Source organism: Nicotiana tabacum, chromosome 9, assembly GCF_000715075.1.
Source record: "Nicotiana tabacum cultivar K326 chromosome 9, ASM71507v2, whole genome shotgun sequence".
Lineage (NCBI taxonomy): Eukaryota > Viridiplantae > Streptophyta > Magnoliopsida > Solanales > Solanaceae > Nicotiana > Nicotiana tabacum.
Window position 1 is genome coordinate 6,785,731 of NC_134088.1, and position 22,480 is coordinate 6,808,210.

Here is a 22,480-nt window from a genome sequence, read left to right on the forward strand (position 1 = left end):
TAATTTAGAACCCACTAACTTAAACAGATTAGAATCCGAATCCATAAGCTTGAAATCCTGACTCCGCCTCTGAGCATAGTAATCATTCTTGCTAGTTTTTCTCACCTCAACTTGAGCTTAAGCTTGAATTAGTTTTTAAGGTTAGTTAGAAAACCTACATAAATTATAGGGGTATTATTACTTTTAGTCCGCGCCAGAAAATATTTATATTTGGTAGCCGAAAAAGTGTATAAAATTTGTATAATTTTTGTATATAACCTACAATATATATATATATATATATATATATATATATATATATATATATATATATATATATATATATATATATATATAATTTTTATATATTTTTTAGACTATTATTTTTACAGCGGCTATACAATATCATTTTCCCTAAATTATACTATTGTATACTTGCCCTAGTATCAAGTAAATTTTTGACTTTCTTTAATTTACAGTAGTAGGAATCTTGTTACTTTCACGGTGATGCAAGAAAGAAAAACTTTGATCAGTTCAAAAGTTTATCAAGACTCAGTACTCGTCTGATTATTTTTTCTTTCCATATTTATCTAGTTTATTTAATTTGTTTGACATTTTCCTTCCTTCTGTTCAAGGTTAATTTATACAATAGTAAATAGGAGAACTTTTTATGTTTAAAAAATTATTCTTGAATCACTATAAATACACCCTTTGGTATAGCCTCAATTTCACAAAGTATTTCAAATTAAGGAACTTAATTAGAAATGGCGAGCAAAATAACTTTGTGTGCTCTACTCTTTTGTTTTCTTCTCATGTTTGCTTCTGGTGAGCAATTCTTAAGCATTTGTCTCTTTCTTATTTACTTTCCTATTTTCTGGTTACTAACCTTACCCACCCATACCCCACCCACCCCTCCCCATCCCCCTCCCACCCACCCCCACCCTCACCCTCACCCTCCAACCCAAACCCTCCTCGCACCCTCCATCGTAAACAAGCATATTATTAAGAGTAATTTCTTTTCATATTGTAGATAAAACACTTTCTTTTTCATTTCAACAGTATTAATGAGTATTTTTTTTTCATGATGTAAAAAAAGTATTTTCTTTCGTTTCAACAAAAAAATACTTTCTTTTCGTGATGTAGAAAAGTATTTTCTTTTATTTTAACAAAATGATGTAATAAAAAGCATTTTCTTTTATCTCAACGAAATAAGTATTTTCTTTCATGATGTAGAAAAAATATTTTCTTTCGTTGTAACAAAATGAGTATTTTCTTTTCATGTTGTATAAAGAATAATTATTTTTTAACAAAAAAAAGGGCATTTCTTTGTTTTTATGAAGAATTAACCTAAATAGCCGATTACCCAATCACTTAAATTAAAATTAATTTGCGGATATATAATATGTGTATAATTCATATATATTGTATTTACAATCATATATAATCACTATATAATTCATGTATAATTGCTGGTAAAATTGCTGCCATGTGATCTAGAGGTCACGTGTTCAAGCCGTAGAAATAACCTCTTGCAGAAATGCAGGGTAAGATTGTGTACCATAGACCCTTGTGGTCCGACCCTTTCTCGATCTCGCACATAGCGAGAGCTTAGTGCACCGGGTTGCCCTATATAATACCAGCTAGGAAAGATGAACCATGGATAATCGGGTCAACTAGCTATTTGCGTAAAGATCCGTTTTTAATTGCCTTAAGAGTTCTTTTGTCCTATGGTTTAATGCAGAGATGAAGATAACAGAAGCAAAGTATTGTGGAAAGCCTAGTAAAGGCTGGAATGGGAAGTGTTTTCCCAATAAGTGTAACCATTGGTGCAAGAAGGAAGATGCAGCTTATGGAAATTGCTACAACAAATATTGCTACTGCTATTACAAATGCTGAAAATTAAATGGATAACAATATAAAGCCATAGGTCTTTTCTTATGGCACATGAAGTTTATCTTCTATAATATAGTATAGATAAATAAATGATGTTATTACATATGGTTATTGTAGCAATGACCATATTATCTTTTATGGTCTTAATTAATGTTTGTAACTTGATGTTTTATATATAAGAAGTATGTAGTATTACTGTATAGATTTGCAACATAAACAGAATAGATTTTACAGGGCGGAACTATAGTCGACAAAGAGTGGCCAATTGAACACCTTTTGTTTAAAAAGTATTAGTATTAGTACCCGCGCGATGCGCGGACACAAATCATATTAAATTGTGATGTTGGTTATTTGAATCATGTGCAAATAACCTTAAAATATAAACCTCTCAGATAAAAATTATATAACATTAGATATTAATTATGAAGTAGGATATGAAATTATTATTCAAATCTCGTAGTGCACAACCTATTTTATTTTTTATTTGTAGCAATCTAACTACTTAATTTTAGTACTTGCACTTCGTTTTGCTAATCAGTATCAAAGAATACTAACTTATCATATTGCGATCTGTCTTGTTTGAGCACATTAGATCATATTATTTTAACAAACTTCTTACTATCACTTTATTTTTATGTAAAATTTAAATATGTCTTATTCATCACATTATTTTTACGCAAATTCTTTTTTCTTATAGTTATTGTATTATTTATTATTTAATATTATTTTACTATCATATAATTTTTTATTATCTTTATTAATATCTTGCTTATTATTCTTTTAATATTCTTTAATAAATATAAATGTTTTATTCTTGAAATTTGGTATATTTTTATGCATTCAATTTTTTTAATCATTTAAATTTATTGTAATATTTTTAAATATAATTTAATGTTTTAATTTATTTATTTTTAAACTAATTTAATGTATAAGTATCCTCACACTATCTCTATTTTTTAATAAATTCTCTTCCCTACTATAAATTTTAATTATTTTTATATTAATTTTTTATAACCAGAATAATATCATATTTTATTTTAAATTGTAAAATTGAATTAGTCTAAAATATTAATACATATATTTGATGATTATGTTACAAATATATTGAGTTATCTTACAATTATTTTTGTATTAGATGCAGTTAAATTTTCTTTTTTTAAGCTTTAAGATACAAATTTAATTTTAATTTTCATTAGTAAAATTACCTATATTAGAAAGTTATTTATATTTTTAAAATTTTATTTTAATCATAGAAAAATAATTTCTTAATTGTTTGAACATATTATATATATGTAGTAATATGTTTATTGTCATTTTATTTCTTTACGTCATATTTTTAAAAATAAAAACTTATGAAATAAAAAAAAATTCTTCTCAAATTCAAATAATTCCTATCATTCTATTTTCTAAATTGGACCGCATTTTCAAAATATTATGCTATATATTCAAACTTTAACTAACTGCACTCAATTCAGATATTAATCATAGAAAAATATTTTCTTTGTTGTTTGAACACATTATATGTTAATGTTGTAGTAATATTTTCATTATAATTTTATTTCTTACGTAAATTTTCTTTCCTTTTTAGATTTAATACAAATTTAATCTTTGATTTTTATTAGTAAAATTTACCTATATTAGAAATTTATTTTCTATTTTAATATTTGTTTTCATAAATAAGACTTCAATTTCGTGATATTATCCATAGTTTGGACATTCTAATCGTAGTTTTAACAAATTTCTAATTTCAAATTCAAATAGCCTTTCTCTTTCATTTCTAATAGTAATTTTTTAATAATTTTGCTAACTTTTAATCTAATATATAGTCTTATTACATTTTATGTGGATTTTCATTAACTCGTAACTTTTTTTAATATCATTATAAAATACTATTCTTTAATATAATATAGATAAATATATAATTTATAATCATAAATTAAAGATTTATTTTGTTTTAAAAATATTGCTCAAAAATTTTAAATTATTTAAATTTTAATAAGATTTTAAGCATTGTATATTTAATTTATTTTATTTTCTAACCTTATGATTTATAAATATCTCATATTATCTCTAATTTATTTCTATTATTCAATATTTTTAGTTTTTGATTTTATCTATTAGACTTGAGTTACGTGGACTTATCCATATTATGAATTTTCTTATCATAATATAAAAAAAATTCTCATCTCAAATTTAAATAAGTTTTACCCTTCTTCTCTATGATAAAAAATCTGAATTTTTATTTTTTCTCTATTTATTATTTATTTTTGATATTATATTATTCAATACCTAATATTATTACATTGTCATGTTGATTTTTATTAGCTTGTTTGAATTTAATATCTATTTCTACCACATTCATTCTAATATAATATAGATAAAAAGTAATCTTTCTCAAATTCAAATAAGTTTTATTATTCTATTTTCTATATTTGACTACATTTTCAAATAATTATGTTATACTTTCAAACTTAAACTTACTTCACTCAATTCAAATATTAATAAAAAAATATTTTCTTAATTGTTTGAACACATTATATCTGAATGTTGTAGTAATATTTACGTATAAAATATTCGTTTGCCCGATTTATCAATATTAATATGACTTTGTTATTCTTATTTTTAAAATATTTTTTTACTGATTATTTAAGTTTTTTCTTACCTTATAAATAATTTATATACTTTTTGTAAGATCTTATTTTGCTGCTTGAATTTATTTAATTTTTAAACTCAATATATCTTTAATAACTTAAGTAAATTTTAATTTTATTTTATATTTTAACTTACTCCAATGTATAAATAGTCATAGGTTATCTCAATTATGTCTTTCTATTTTTTTTTTCCGATTAGAATTTTTAATTAATTTTTACCTTCATATCTCTGGCTAATATAGAAAAAATCTATGGGTGAATCAATATAGATATAAATATACTTACAAATTTAATTTTAAATGTAGATATATAGATTAAATTTGTCTAAGATCTATTTAGATTAAGTATAAGATTCATTAAACTACTTCCATTAATTATATTTTCATTTATAATTTAAATTATGTTGTCTTAAAATTGCCAAGTGACTTTTTTTTTATCTTGTCACTTGGCTTAACCACATGATTCACTACTCTCCTTTTAATATAATATAGATTATACTGTGATATATAAGTTAAATATGACTCTTTCCATACACAGTGCTGGCCCTAGGGGGAGGCAGCTAAAGCAATTATTGTAGCCCCCCTCCTCCCCCACCCCAAAATTGAAGGCCCCAATTTTTATTGTTAGTTAATTTTATATTATTTAAATTGTTATTATTATTATTATTATAATAAAAAAGATACTAGATTTATATTTTTTCTTTTTGGATATAGAAGTTATTTAGAAAAAATAGAGGTTATTAGAATAAATACTTGAATTTATAATAAACATACAATATGGCAAAATAACTGTCACGACCCAAACCAGAGGGCCATGATTAGCACCCGACCATACTTGCCAAGCACCAAGTACATTTTATCTAACATTCTTTATTATCTTTTAGGGCTGATGAGATCAATATAAATGGTAGACATGGATCATGGACAACCAACAATAAAATATGATGGCATGAACATACATAACATGGGATGACCAGGCAATCAAGAAACTATATATAAGGTACGAGCTACCGCGCTACCATGAAAGACTATACAACAAAGACCAGCCGACAAGGCATACCAATCTATACATGAGTCGACACCTGTCTATGAGCCTCTAAAGGAACATAAGTGCTGCAACATAGCCGGAATAGGGCCCCGACATACCCATAATGTCTATAACAAAAATGCATACCAAGACCACGGCAAGTCCGGAGAAGGGATCTCGCCAATCACTGCTGAACTGGACAGCCTACTATGGTGGGGGAGCTGCACCTGCCTGTCTATCAGGACCTGCAGCACGACATGCAGTGTCCACAAATAAAAGAACGTCAGTACGAATAAAGTACTGAGTATGTAAGGCAGGTAACCATATGTACAAACAGTAATATAAGCAGGGATAGAGAATATACAACTTGTAACATCTGCGTACCTCTGAGAGCTACTGACATGAAATGCATAATATGTATGTATATATACATAAACTTTTAAAACATACGCCTCTGTGGGCATCATCATCATCATATCGTACCCGACCGTAATAGGCTCGGTAAAAATATACCCGGCCATCATAAGGCTCGGTAGAATCGTACCCGGCCACGTGGAGCTCAGTAAATCCCAACTGATCATTGGTTGCACAATAGGTGTCGTACCCGGCCGACTATAGTGCGAACTCGGTAGAGTAAAATAGATACATATATATAATGCATGCTCGACTCATGGAATCACGTTCTAAACTTTTCGGAGTGATGTAAGGTCGGTATCCTATGTACATATTATTAGGACTAACTCCTCTTGGCCGACTTTGGGGCTTAATTCTGTCCTCTTATTTTGGCAAGTAGGTGATGCACCTACTTGTCACCTACCAATCTGCGCAGGCTTGTGAAAATACGAATATCTCTATACTCCGAGATCATATTGACAAACGGTTTAATGCGTTGGAAACTAGCTTAATAGATCTTTAATTTTGTGGATAGATCACCCCGTAATTCCTTGTAAATTGGGAGAAAAGCTTAGTAACATTTGACCTAATGTTTAAGTGAAATTATGAACCTAAGTTGCGACAACTTTTGTCGACTTTTGTTTCATAACTCGTTTGACTTCAAGACTTATGATACGGATATTATATGATTCAAATACCTTAAAACACAACCTCTTGAATGTATTAAGCACCTCTAGGTTTACCTAAAAATACGGCTGACAACATCCTTGATTCGTTTAACTTTTAATACTTGTTAACCACCCTTATACACCTTTGTATCATTTAAGACCAATAGGATTAACTTCTTATCATCTTAAAGATAATCTCTTCATGGATTTATGTCGACTACATTATGGCATAAACTAACGTACGTGAATATGGGTTGTAACACCCTCCCCCCTTAGGAACATTCGTCCTCGAATGTAAGGGTTTATGGGGAGTCCAAATCATCCTGGATTCCAACGGAAATTTTCGGTCAATTTTCCCCTATAAAATGGTCACTAGCAAAGCTTGCAAGTTGTTAAGCCCAACGTATGGCCTCACAATGCTACAAAAAGCATTACGGATATGTACATTATCTGCATATCACCATTTTGTATTAAGGAAGAATATTATCAAGTTATTTCTTACCTCATAGAGCCGTTTCACCTTCTAATGTATCCTGCGTTCCACCAACATCCATGTTATCTTCATTATAAAATAGGTAATGGTATTTAGACTCTGCTAGCGCTAACGATCCTCTAGGGTCTGGGCATAAGCCTGAATACGATAAATATCCATGCCCTCCACCAAGGAGGCTGTCGTGCACTCATTTATCAAATATGGTCCCAACCCGTTCACGAACAAATGCACCCTATCACTCATCTCGCCCACCATATGGGGAGCATACCTTGCTAAAGAATCAAACTGCATACTGTACTCTCGCACACTCAAATTACCTTGTCTAAGGTTCAAGAACTTATCAGCTCTAGCTCGTCGTATCTCAACTGGCAAGTAGTGACGAAGAAAGGCCTCAGAAAAATCCTTCTACACAGCTGGAGGAGCGCTCGGACCCCTGGATCTCTCCTAACTATCATACCAGAGAACCGCTAAATCTCGTAGCCAATAAGAATCCAACTCTACTGCCTCTGTATCACTAGCATGCATAACCCGCAGTGTACGATGAACCTGATCAATAAAAGTCTGCGGTTCCCCTTGGTGTCTGATCCGATAAACATTGGAGGGTCTAGATTAATAAAATCACGAACTCTCGTACTAACCGGTTTATCAACATCACCGGTATTCTACCTCTCAGCCTGAGCAGCTACAAGTTAGTCAACAACTGTACTGCATTCCGCATATCCTGGTATGTAGTGCCAGACGGAGGAACAGGTGGTGCTGGGTGCCTCCTAATTTCCTCTGGAGGAAACGAAGTAGATGAGGTATAAGACGACATCTCACTCTGAGCCTCACTTTGGCCTGCTCTGGCTTGGGTCACCTGACTGGTACCCTCTCCCATAGCTATCCAGAGAAGGGATCTCGCCAATCACCACTGAACTGGACAACCTACTATGGTGGGGGAGCTGCACCTGCCTATCTATCAGGACCTGCAACACGACATGCAGAGTCCACAAATAAAAGAATTTCAGTACGAATAAAGTACTAGGTATGTAAGACATGGAACCATAAGTACGAACAATAATGTAAGCTGGGATAGAGAATATACATCTTGTAACATCTGCATACCTCTGAGGGATACTAACATGAAATGCATAATACGTATGTATATATACATAAACTTTTAAAACATACGCCTCTGTGGGCATCATCATCATCATATCATACTCGGCCATAATAGGCTCGGTAAAAAAATGTACCCGGCCATCATAAGGCTCGGTAGTATCGTACCTAGCCACGTGGATCTCGGTAAATCCCAACTGATCATTGATTGCACAATAGGTGTCGTACCCGGCCGACTATAGCATGACTCGGTAGAGTAAAATAGATACATATATATTATGCATGCTCGACTCATGGAATCACGTTCTAAACTTTTCAGAGTGATGTAAGGTCGGTATCCTATGTACACATTATTAGGACTAACTCTTCACTATGAACCTTATAAGAATCAGGAAGTACCAGCAACATTGATAACATAAGAATAAGAGAAGCAACATTAACATCAATCGTTCCATAAGAGGGGAAACAATGTAAGTACTGCTAGCTTCTAAGAGTAGAGTATCTTTGGAAGCTCGTTCACTACATTATGTACAATCGGAGTCGAGCAAAAGAAGGAAAGGGATAGCCTCACATACCTTGTATATACTGCCCCAATATCAAGCTATGCAATTGTCACGACTCCTTAGTCTACAATAAGAGAAACGATACTATCGTTATCATTTAAGCGTCACAACTATTGTGTATCGACCACAACCTATTTTACGATGAAATGGACAGCACCTCCCCTATATATATGACTTCACACAATTCAAAAAAAATCACCAAACAACCCAAACAACATCAATAATAATCATATTGAGCCTCCCAAAATAGTCCACGTACAACCTAATCACTTCATACATACGACGACCACCGTAGTCGTCTCAAACGACCCGGAAATGTTACGAAGAACTACCAGCCCACAACCCTACATCTATATGGTGTTTCTCCACACCCTTCCTCCTCCAAAAATCCACAAAATAGTAGTAAAACACACAGTACAAAGCAACACAAAACAGTCCACAAAATAGTCCGCTACAAGTGAATAACTCGAACTCACAGCTTTCGATCACCGTCCTGTAAGTTCTTACATGTATAGAATGAATTTCCATGAGTTCACAGCAGAAAAAATGTATGAAAGAGAGCAGTAAAATTACCTTACTTTTTGGATAACTCAGCCCTTCCCTTGGTTCTTCAAACTCTAAGTTTTACCCCCAGTTAGAACTTGAAAGAGAGGGAAAATCGATTAGGGATTGTGTGAGATTTTTGGGAAGGAGTTGCAGGGGTTCAATTTGGTTTTGAAGGTCTGAAATATGGGTGAAATAACTGAGTTGATAATCCCTTAAAAGTCTCCTCTTGGTCGACTTTGGGGCTTTTAATTTTGTCCTCTCATTTTGGCAAGTAGGTGATGCACCTACTTATCACCTACCAATCTGTGCAGGCTCGTGAAAATACGAATATCTATATAATCTTAGATTGTATTGACAAACGGTTTAATGCGTTGGAAACTAGACTCATAGATCTTTAATTTGGTGGGTAGATCACCCCGTAATTCCTTGTAAATTAGGAGAAAAGCGTAGTAATATTTGACCTAATGTTTAAGTAAAATTATAAACCTAAGTTGCGACAACTTTTGTCGACTTTTGTTTCATAACTCGTTTGACTTCAAAACTTATGATACGGATATTATATGATTCAAATACCTTAAAACACGACCTCTTGATTGTATTAAGCACCTCTAGGTTTATCCATAAATACGGCTGACAACATTCTTGGTTCGTTTAACTTCTAATACTTGTTAACCACCCTTATACACCTTTGTATCATTTAAGACCAATAGGATTAACTTCTCATCATATTAAAGATAATCTCTTCATGGATTTATGTCGACTACCTTATGGTATGAACTAACGTACGTGTATATGGGTTGTAACAATAACAGTTTAATGATTACATAAAAAAATAAAAACAAAATCACTTATGATATATTTTAAAGTAAATTATTTCTTTTAAAAAGTAGATCAAGTCATTTTTTTAATTCAAATAAACTTGAACTATTTCAAATGTATAAAATTATTTTAAAATCTATTTTAGTTGTAAAAAATTACGATCATTAGATGTTGAGTTCGAGAGCCTAGTGATGATGCCACGAGATGGCTTGATATTGCGCTTGGGCCGTAAGGGACCCCTCTAGGAGTCTGCACACCCCCAGTGAGCGCGGATACCCATTGTGATGTGAGATATAACCTTAGGGGCTAGTATTGTTCTGAGATATTTCCCGGGGGGCGGATTTGTTGATACTTTGCCCGAGGGGTGAACCTTTATGTGTTTATTTTCCTTAATTAACTGTAATTACCAGCTTAATTGTTGAAAAGGCTCTTTCATGAAGTTTAATTTGAGTTAAAGGATTTTTACCTATCTTTCACTGAATTACTGTTTTTACTAGTTTTACTGCTTCATTATAGCATGCTTTGTGCCTTACGTGATTTCCTGCTTTTAGTCTTTATTTATGATTATTGCTCACTAAGTTGGAGTACTCACTTTACTCCCTGCTCCATGTGTGCAGATTCAGGCGTATCTGGTCCCACTCCTGAGTGCTGATCATTTCCAGCTCAGGCGGATCCGAGGAGTCTCTAGGTAGTTGTCGACGTTCGCAGCTCGGAGCTCTTCCCTATCTTATTTCTTCATGTTTTTAGTTTCTGTATTAAACTCTAAAGTTTTCTCTAAGTATTCCGGATTTTGTTAGATGCTAATGACTAGTGATACCCTAGTATCCAGCTGTGTTGGGTTGTATTCTGCATATTATACTATCGTCTTCTTAAACCTTGGATTATTTTATCATGCTTTAGACTGTTTCTTACTGTTTAATTGTTAAATACTGAAATGGGAAGTGTCGGCTGGCCTTGTTTTCACGAAAGGCGCCATTACAACAGACACCAGGTTTAGGGTCGTGACAAGTTGGTATCAAGCCTAAATTACATAGGTCTCACGAGTCATGAGCAGGTTTAGTAGAGTTTCGCAGATCGATACAGAGACGTCTGTATTTATCCTCGAGAGGCTGCAAAATCTTTAGGAAAAAAAATTTCATTTTCTTGAAATTCTTGTCATGCGACTTTGTTGATCAGAGTACTAAACTTCTATTATTCTATTCTCTTACAGATGGTGAGGACACACGCTACTGGCCAAGATGGACGACCACCAGTACCACCAGTTGTGGCCACTAAAGGCTGATGACGTGGTCGTGGATGTGGTAGGGGTAGAGGTGTGGCCCGTACAACAGCTAGGGCAGCACCTACAGATCCACTAGCCGCCCCAGTTCAGGATTAGTTCCTAGTTGTGGACGCTCCAACAGCACCAGCTCAGGCACCAGCTGTGCCCATTGTGATTTCGGGTCTTCAGGAGGCCTTGGCTCAAATCTTATCAGTTTGCACTGGCCTAGCTCAGGCGGCTTCAGCCACTACAGCTGCAGCTACTTCTTAGGCCGGGGGAGGCAATCAGACTCCCGCCGCTCGCACACCTGAGCAGGTCGTGCAGGGACTTCAGACGCCGAGGGAACATCCAGCCCAGCCGGTTGCAACTGCTCAAGACTATGTAGTTCCTTCCATGCCATAGGACGAGCAACGTAGGTTAGAGAGGTTTGGTAGACTTCAACCTCCTCCTTCAATGGTGTAGAGGGTGAGGATGCCCCGGGATTATTGGATAAGTGTTAGAGGATGCTTCGTACATCAGGTATTCTGGAGACCAGCGGGGGTCACTTTCACTACTTATCAATTTTCTGGAGCTGCCTTCACTTGATGGGAGGCTTTTGAGAGGCGTAGGCCTGTTGGTACAACACCCCTTACCTGGCAGCAGTTCTCCGTTCTCTTTCTGGAGAAGTATGTGCCATAGTCTCGCAAAGAGGAGCTGTGTAGGGAGTTTGAGTGGTTGCGTTAGGGAGAGATAACTGTGATGCAGTATGAGATGAGTTTCTCCGAGTTAGCTCATCATGCTATTTGGTTGGTTTCGACAGATAGAGAGAGGATTGAGAGGTTTGTTGATGGCCTCACTTATCAGCTTCGTATTCTTATGACCAGGGAGAGGGTGATTGGGGCTACCTTTGAGGAGGTTGTAGACATTTCTCGGGAGATTGAGTCTTCTCGTCATCAGGAGCGCTAGGAGAGGGAGGCCAAGAGGCCTCGAAGATCTGGTAGTTATAGTGGTACTCCTTCAAGAGGTCAGTTTCAGCATGGTAAAGGTTGTCTATTCAGGCATGCTCAGCCAGCTCGCCCAGGTTATCGTGGGGCATCAGTAGGTCATGGTTCTCACAGCTCCCATCAGGGCTAGTCATCACTTAGTGCCCTTCTAGCTCAGAGTTTGTCTCGTGCTCCATCAGTTCAGGGCTCTTCTATACTAGGTGCATCTGCTAGTCACTCCGGTGCAAGGGGTTCCTTTCAGTCCCTTTCTCCAGCACCTGAGAGTTGTTATGAGTGTGGTGAGATGGGTCATATGTAGAGGCAGTGCCCTCATCGTCTTTGCAAGTTCATCTCAGTAGAGGGGTCAGTCATCGGCCCACCTGCCCAGCCAGTTAGGGGTGGAGGTCAGTCAACTAGGGGTCGCCCTAGAAGGAGAGGTCGATCAGGTGGCGGTCAGGCCCATTTCTATGCACTTCTAGGCAGACCCGATGCTATTACTTCAGATGCTGTTATTACAGGTATTGTTTCAGTCTGCCACAAAGATGCCTCTGTATTATTTGATCTCGGTTCCACCTTTTCTTATGTGTCATCATACTTTGCTCGTTATTTGGGTATACCCCGTGAGTTTCTTGCTTTACCTGTTCATGTATCTACCCAGTGAGTGATACTGTTATTGTAGACCATGTGTACTGGTCATGTGTGGTGACGATTGAGGGTCTGGAGACCCGTGTAGATCTTTTATTATTATGTATGGTGGATTTCGATGTCATTTTAGGCATGGATATCACCGTGTCGTGCTATTCTGGACTGTTATGCTAAGATAGTCACATTGGCTATACCGGGTGTACCACGGATTGAGTGGCGAGGTGTGATTGATTATGTTCCCAGTAGAGTGATCTCATTCTTAAAAGCCCAGCGTATGGTTGGGATAGGTTGTCTTTCGTATCTAGCCTTTGTGAGGGATGTCGGTGCTGAGAATCCCAGTATTGATTCTATTCCAGTTGTGAGGGATTTTCCTGATGTGTTTCCTGCAAACCTGCCGAGCATGCCACCGGATAGGGATATTGATTTTGGTATTGACCTGGTGCCGGGAACTCAACCCATTTCTATTTCACCGTATCGTATGGCACCAACGGTGTTGAAGGAATTAAAGGAGTAGCCTCAGGAACTCCTTGATAAAGGGTTCATTCGGCTTAGTATGTCACCTTGGGGTGCACCTGTTCTATTTGTGAAGAAGAAGGATGGCACTATGGGGATGTGCATTGATTATAGGCAATTGAACAAGGTAAAAATTAAGAACAAGTATCCTTTGCCTCGCATTGATGATTTATTCGACTAGATTCAGGAAGCGAGAGTGTTCTCCAAGATTGATCTCCGTTCAGGTTATCACCAGTTGAAGATCAGGGACTCGGATATTCTTAAGACAGTTTTCAGGACCCGATATGGTCATTATAAGTTCTTGGTGATGTATTTTGGGCTGACCAATGCCCCAGGAACATTCATGCATTTGATGAATAATGTGTTTCGGCTTATCTCGACTCGTTTGTCATAGTCTTCATTGATGATATTCTGGTGTATTCGCGTAGTTAGTAAGAACACGTAGAACATTTGAGAGTTGTGTTGCAGAGATTAAGGGAGGAGAAGCTTTATGCAAAATTCTCCAAGTTTGAGTTTTGGCTCAGTTTAGTGGCTTTCTTGGGGCACATGGTGTCCATCGAGGGTATTCAGGTTGATCCAAAGAAGATAGAGGTGGTTCAGAGTTGGCCCAGACCGTCCTCAGCCATAGAGATTCGCAGCTTTCTTAGTTTGGCAGGCTATTATTGCCGGTTTGTTCAGGGATTCTCGTCTATTGCATCGACCTTGACCAAGTTAACTCAGAAGGGTGCTTCATTTGTATGGTCGGACGAGTGTGAGGAGAGCTTTCAGAAGCTTAAGAAAGCTTTGACCACAGCTCCAGTGTTGGTTCTGCCATCTGTTTTAGGTTCATATACCGTGTATTGTGATGCTTTGAGAGTTGGTATTGGTTGTGTTTTGATGTAGGGGTAGAGTTATTGCTTATGCTTCCCATCAGTTGAAGCCCCATGAGAAGAACTACCCCTTTCATGATTTGGAGTTGGCTGCCATAGTTTACGTGTTAAAGATTTGGAGGAATTACTTGTATGGTGTGTCTTGTGAGGTGTTTACTAATCATCGTAGCCTCCAGCACTTGTTCAAACAGAAGGATCTCAATTTGAGGCGGCGGAGGTAGTTGGAGTTGCTTAAGGATTATGATATCACTATATTGTACCATCAGGGAAAAGCCAATGTGGTGGCCGATGCTTTGAGCCGAAAGGCGGTGAGTATGGGGAGTTTGGCATATATTCCAGTTGGGGAGAGACCTCTTGCAGTTTATGTTCAGGCTTTGGCCAATCGGTTTGTGAGGTTAGACATTTCGGAGCCCAGTCGGGTATTGGCTTGTGTGGTTTCTCGGTCTTCCTTTTATAATCGCATTAGAGAGCGCCAGTATGATGATTCGCATTTGCTTGTCCTTAAGGACAGAGTTCAGCACGATGATGCCAGAGATGTGACCATTGGTGATGATGAGGTGTTGAGGATGCAAGGCTGGATTTGTGTGCCCAATGTTGATGGACTTCAGGAGTTGATTCTGAAGGAGGCCCATAGCTCACGGTATTCCATTCATCCGGGTGCCGCGAAGATATATCAGGATTTGAGACAACATTATTGGTGGAGAAGAATGAAGAAAGACATTGTGGGATTTGTAACTTAGTGTCTCAATAGTCAGCAGGTGAAATATGAGCATCAGAGACCGGGTGGCTTGCTTCAGCGGATGGATATTCCAGAGTGGAAGTGGGAGATGATCACTATGGACTTTTTAGTTGAACTTCCACAGACATTGAAGAATTCGATGCTATTTGGGTGATTGTGGATCGGCTGACCAAGTCCGCGCACTTCATTTCTATGTGTACTACCTATTCTGCAGAGCGGTTGGCAGAGATCTATATCCAGGAGATTGTTTGTTTGCATGGTGTCCCCATTTCCATCATTTCAGATAGGGGCACTCAGTTTACTTCGCAGTTTTGGAGGTTTGTGCAGCGAGAGTTGGGTACTCAGGTTGAGTTGAGCACAGCTTTTCACTCTCAGACGGACGGGCAGTCCGAGCTCACCATTCAGATATTGGAGGACATGTTGCGTGCTTGTGTCATTGATTTCGGAGGGCCATGGGATCAGTTTCTACCGCTTGCAGAGTTTGCTTATAACAACAACTACTGGTCGAGTATTCATATGGCTCCATATGAAGCTTTGTACGGGAAGCGGTGTAGATCTCCACTTGGTTGGTTCGAGCCGGGCGAGGCTAGGCTAGGCTATTGGGGACAGACTTGGTGCAGGATGCGTTAGAAAAGGTGAAGGTGATTCAGGAGAGGCTTCGTATAGCGCAGTTGAGGCAGAAGAGTTATACTGACAGGAAGGTTCGAGATGTGTCCTACATGGTTGGTGAGAAGGTTCTGTCGAAGGTTTCGCCCATGAAGGGTGTTATGAGATTTGGGAAGAAAGGGAAATTGAGTCCTCGGTTCATTGGGTCTTTTGAGGTGCTTCGGAGGATTGAGGAGGTGGCTTATGAGCTTGCTTTGCCACCCAGCTTGTCGAGTATGCATCCAGTATTTTATGTTTCTATGTTCTGAAAGTATATTGGGGATCTGTCTTATGTTTTGGATTTTAGCACGGTTCAGTTGGATGATGATTTGACTTATGATGTAGAGCCAATAGCTATTTTAGGTCATCAGGTTCGAAAGTTGAGGTCAAAGGATATAGCTTCAGTGAAAGTGCAGTGGAGAGGTCGGCCCATGGAGGAGGATACTTGGGAGACTGAGCGGGAGATGCAGAGCAGATATCCTCACCTGTTTGAGGCTTCAGGTATATTTCTTGACTCATTCAAGGACGAAGGTTTATTTAAGTTGGGGAGGATGTGACGACCCGACTAGTTGTCTCATGGATTACATCTCCATTTCCCCCATTTCTGCTTCTTTATGCCTTTTTATCTGTATTATGTATTATCGGGTTGGTCATATCGAATCCGGAATAATTTTGGTAAGGTTTGAGACACTTAGTCTCTTTGGAGTGAGTTTAGGTTGGAAAAGTCAACCAGATGTTGACTTTGTGTTAGAGGGCTCGGATGTGAGTTCCGATGGCTCAGTTAGATCCGAGAGGTGATTTGGGACTTAGGAGCGTGATCGGAATGAGTTTTGGAGGTTCAGAGTAGATTTAGGCTTGAATTGGCGAAAGTGAATTTTTGGTGATTTCCGGTTGGTAGGTGAGATTTTGATATAGAGGTCGGAATGGAATTCCGAGAGTTGCAGTAGCTCTGTTGTGTCATTTTGGATGTGTTTGCAAAATTTCAGGTCATTCAGACGTGGTTTGGTTAAGTTTTTGATCAAAAGTGGAATTTGGAAGATTTTGGGAATTTATGCTTGAATCTGATGTGTTTTGGTTGATTTGATGTTGTTTGAGGTGTTTTGAAGATTGGTACAAGTTTGAATAAGGTTTTGGGATATGTTGGTGCTTTTGGTTGAGGTCCCGGGGGCCTCAGGGTGATTTCGAATGGTTGACGGAGGAGTTTGAGACTTGGTGAAATTGCAGATTTTTGCTGCTTCTAGTATTGGCCGCAGGTGCGACGGCGCATGTGCGGTCGATTGGTCGCATAAGCGAAAAGGGGGCTTGAAGAGCAGGAAACGCAGAAGCGGTGAGGAGGACCGCATCTACGATGTCGCAGATGCGGGTATGGGACCGCAGATGCGGATCCGCAGAAGCGGATCAAGAACCGCAAATGCGGTAGCGCAAAAGCGGTAAATAGGGCCGCATATGCGAAAATGCCTGGGCAGAAGGTATAAATTGTGTCCTTCGCGATTTTGAGCTATTTTCATCATTTCTAATTCGGATTTGGAGCTTTTTGGATGATTTTGAAGAGGGAGTTCAAGAGAACTTCATTGAAGTAAGGAATTTGGACCTAAAACTTGTCCCTATGCTATTATTTCACGGATTAGAGCTATAATTAATGGAAATTAAGGGTTCAAATTGAGGAAAACTAGGACTTGGAAACTTAGACCTTTGCTTGAGGATTTGAAGGACCATTTGAGATCGGATTTGAGAACTTTTGATATGTATGGGCTCGTGGGAGGATAAGGATTCCGTTGATGTAAATATTATTAAATTCCGAGACGTGGGCCCGAGGGTCGGGTTTTGGTAATTTCGGAATTTATGTTGTAAATTGATTATTTTCGCTTGGAGTTCGTTCCCTTAGCATATTTTGACGTCGTGATTCTGGTTTTGTATAGATTCGACGCGAATTGAGGCCGATTTGTGGGGCAAAGGCATCATGAGCTAGAGATTTGACCGGATTGAGGTGAGTAATGATTGTAAATAATGTCCTGAAGGGCTGGTATTGTTCTGAGATATTGCCCGAGGGGCGGATTTGTTGATACTATACCCGAGGGGCGAACCTTTATGTGTTTATTTTCCTTAATTGCCTATCAATTACCTGCTTAATTGTTGAAAAAGGCTCTTTCATGAATTTAATTTGAGTTAAAGGATTTTTACATATCTTTCACTAAATTACTATTTTTACTGGTTTTACTGCTTCATTATAGCATGCTTTGTGACTTACGTGATTTCCTGCTTTCAGTCTTTATTTATGATTATTACTGTCACAACCCAAACCGATGGGCCGCGACGGGCACCCGGTACCTTACTCAACCGAGTACCAATGTAACGTATCTTTCTTAATACATCATCATATACACGTGACATACGGGCTTAATAGGCCAACATAATCATTTATAAACTCAAAACATAGGCCGACAAGGCCGTACAATCTTTCACGTACAAGACATATGTCTAGAAGCCTCTAAGAATACATAAATGTCATAAAGGTCGGGACAGAGTCCCGCCATACCAAACAATACACATCTAAATCATACTAACCAAACGAGCAACTCCGAAGCAAATAGAGCACACCAACATCTTCCGCTGAGCTGATAGCCTACTTGGAGGGCTCTCGACCTGTCTATCGGGACCTGCGGGCATGAAACGCAGCGTCCCCAGGCAAAAGGAACGTCAGTACGAATAATTTACAAAGTATGTAAAACACATAAATAATTACATAAGAGACATGGAAGACATATAGAGTACATGACTCAACCTGTAAGTATGAATAACTTTGTAGATCATAAATTACTCTTAGCGTCATGCATGTGCATATGAATGTCATGTCATGCATAGGTACATGTTTCATAACATCATCAGCCTTTGAGGGCATTCCATTATATCATACCGGCTACTGTGGGCAAAATCATCATCGTATACCAGCTGATCAGGTGGTGGTGCGTATATAAATCCATAACCTTTCTCATATCCCATATACATATATTTACATATATACTCATATATAATGTTGTTTGAGTACATACATATATATGCGTATATAACGCCGTTTGAATCATATTTCAGCCACAGCCCTGCAACATCATCATCATATACCAGCTGATCAGGTGGTGATGCGTATATAACGCCGTAACCTTTTCCCATATCCCATATACATATATTTACATATATACACGTATATAACGCCATCTGGTCATGGGTCAGTGCACATGAATGCAGTGCATAAAAAGTACGTCAATAAAATTATTCGGAATGTCATAAGACCATTTTGCCTCTGAGTAATATCATAAAGTAAACCCTTTTCAACTTTCGTATTTTTCTGAGACCCATGAACAAATGATAAGACATTATAACACACGGAAATTCAAGAACACAGATATCTCTAATACTTTTATGAATAGAGTCATTCGTGGAATTTGTGCATTTACACGTTCCGTTCGTATCGTATGGATCATGCCAAAAGAAAGAAGGGATAGCCTTAACATACCTGGACCGATTCTCTTGAAAATTCCTCTAACACACATCTTTTGCAAAGAATACATAATGACGGATCGAAGTAAGGAAAAGTCCATATTATATTCCTGAGAAAGATTGCACCGTACTCTTTTAGAACCGTAAAAGTTTTATTGCCAAGGAGCTAGTAATTTCCGTAAGAAATTTGTTGAAGCTAGATGTAACGTCTTCTTTGAAAATTTGAGTTGGGAATAGGTGATATGATTTTGATGAGGCTAAAATGAAGTTATCCTTAGTCTTTGCTGATTTGAGTTCAATTTAAGCCAAAAGTTTGGCAGGTTTCTTACACGTAAGAATATTACATTAAATGCCACCTTTCAACCAAAACGGTTAGTCACTTAATTTTAGTGGGGGCTGCCACGTCACCACTTAGTCCTTATCATATATACCCCTAATTAATTAGGTAATGTCATGTTACCTGGTAATTAATCAATTATCCGTATGATTTAAAAATTATCTCAACTTAATTAAATCCCACTCTCTTTTAACATACCTTGTACACCTTACTAGCATGGTCATGTAGTACCTTGTATGACACTAGTTCATAAATACCGGGTATTTTAGCTCGGGCCATATTTTATCCCAAAATGCCAAACTTCGACAAAATTCGTTTTCTTTGAATTTACTTACCCTCTTACCTTTACGAATTTGCTCATCACTTATAATCTTTATAACCCCCAAATGATCTTTTCCTTGGACTGATGTCAATTTCCTTATGACAAATTCAACGTACAATACTACTGGGTGCAACACTGTCGTAACTTATTGCTGCAAAGTGTAACATCATCGTAATATATATTACTGCAGAAGGTAATATCATCGTAATATATTACTGTAAAGCATAGCATCGACGTAATACTACGGGGCGTAATAATTACTCACTGAGTTTGAGTACTCACTTTACTCCCTGCACCCTGTGTGCTGATTCATGCGTATCTGGTCCCGCTCCTGAGTGCTGATCATTTCCAGCTCAGGCGGATCCGAGGAGTCTCTAGGTAGCAGTCGGCGTTCGCAGCATGGAGCTCTTACCTATCTTATTTCTTCATGTTCTTAGTTTCTGTATTAAACTCTGAAGTTTCTCTGAGTATTCCGGATTTTGTTAGATGCTCATGACTAGCGACACTCCAGTATCGGGCTGTGTTGAGTTGTATTCCGCATATTATACTATCATCTTCTTAAACCTTGGATTATTTTATCATGCTTTAGGCTATTTCTTACTGTTTAACTGTTAAATACTGAAATGGAAAGTGTCGGCTGACCTTGTCTTCACGAGAGGCGCCATCACTATCGGGACTGGGTTTACGATCGTGACAACTATGATTTTATTAAATAAATAATTGGGCCTATGTTCGACTTTAGGCCACTAATTTTGTTGAGCCGCTTCTGTTCGTATAATATACTAAATCTTGAACCACCCTGAATACCACTGGATTTTGCAATCATAAAGTGTACATAACGTTATTTGATTTTTCTTTTCAATTTTATTACATAAAAAGTAAGAACAAAGTGCAAGCAACTTAATTTATTGTCTCAGAAATCGCATTTGATAATTTAACTCAGCATAAATAGGTGCAAATGCAAGCCATTCCCTTAAAAATCCCTTCCCACAAACTATAGGCTCCAAAAATATACCCCACATTTTTGCAAGTTTGATCACAACGAGTCCAATTTACACATTGCCCCTTATATGTAGCACTCCATTTTTCGCAAAATCCAGGATTACCCTCCACTACTTCAATATATGCATAAAATTATTAAATCAAAAAAGATAAAATAAGAAAGAGAAAAGAAAAAAAACATAATCACATTATTATGATACTCATGAAGTGAAGGTTTAAAACAATTGGAAAATAATTGTTGTTTTTATTTTTTGTGATGACCCAAAGGGTCATCTAGTATTTTAAAATCCAATTTGGGGTTTCAAGGCCTTCAAAACCTCATTTTACTTTTTCTCAATTTGCGTGCGCAGTTCGGACGCGGTTCCGGAAAGCCTTTATGTGAAAATTTGAGAAAAATACAAAGTTTTGCCTTTAAAATTGATTTAAGTTGACTTCGGTCAACATTTTGAGTAAATGGACCCGGACCCGTGATTTGACGATCCCGGACGGTCCATCGTAAAATATGGGACTTGGGCGTATGCTCGGAATCGAATTTCGAGATCCCTAGACCGAGAAATGAATTTTTGAAGAAAATTGTTTAACAGAAATATAATGGTTTTTGGAAAATCTAATAATGTTTAATCTTGTTGGTATCGGGCCCGTATTTTGGTTCCAAAGCCCGGTACAGTTTTAATATGGTATTTAAGTCATGACTGTGAAATTTGGTAAGAAACGGAATTTATATGACGTGATTCAGACCCTCGGTTGTGAAAATAGAAACTTTAAGTGTTCTTGAGATTTTCAATGATTTTGATACTAAACTCGTAGTTTAAGATATTATTTTGGTGATTCGATCGCATGATCAAGTCCGTATGATATTTTTAGACTTGTGTGCATGTTCGATTTGGAGTCCCAAGGGCTCGGGTGAGTTTCAGATAGGCTATGAGATGTTTTTGCACTTAGAGAATATGATGTTGTTGCAGCACCAACACTTGCTGGTTTCCTTCTTCGCGTTCGCGGAGTCTCTTTTGCGAACGCGAAGGGTAATCTGGGTAGGGGGAAGTATTGTTCTTCGCGAACCCGAAGCCATGGTCGCGAACGCGGAGCACTGGGGGACTGCTCTTCCCGAACCCGACCGACATCTCGCGAACACGTAGAGTAAAAAGGAGGTGGGCCGGGGACTCTCTGGGTTGTTCTTCGCGAACACGATCCAAGGCCCGTGAACGCGATGATTAGGGGAGAAAGACCATCGCGAATGTGTAGGGCTTTCTGGCCCAAAGCTTCGCGAATGCGACGGACCTCTCGCGAACGCGAAGAAGGTCTGTCCAGTGTTTTAAAAACAGAATCAAAAATGGGAATTGGTCATTCTTTCATATTTTCAAAACCATGAAGGCTTAGAGGCAATTTTCAAGAGACAAGTTCTTCCCCAAAGTGTTGGTATATGATTCTAAACCATCTTTTTTCAATTACCTATTGCATTTCATCAATTTTCCTCCAAAAATCTAGGGTTTTCATGGTAGAAATTAAGGCTTTTTGTATAATTGGATTTAGACCTCAATTTGGTATCGAATTCCAAAACTAA

General features: G+C 37.4%; 1 long non-coding RNA gene across 1 annotated transcript; it reads left to right on the forward strand.

Annotated features, from left to right (window-relative positions):
- The first annotated feature begins 665 nt into the window (after positions 1-665).
- On the forward strand, positions 666-2,072 carry LOC142164338 (uncharacterized). The gene is made up of 2 exons (XR_012695122.1): positions 666-804; positions 1,721-2,072. It is a non-coding gene; the product is annotated as an uncharacterized LOC142164338 (long non-coding RNA).
- The last annotated feature ends 20,408 nt before the right edge of the window (positions 2,073-22,480 follow it).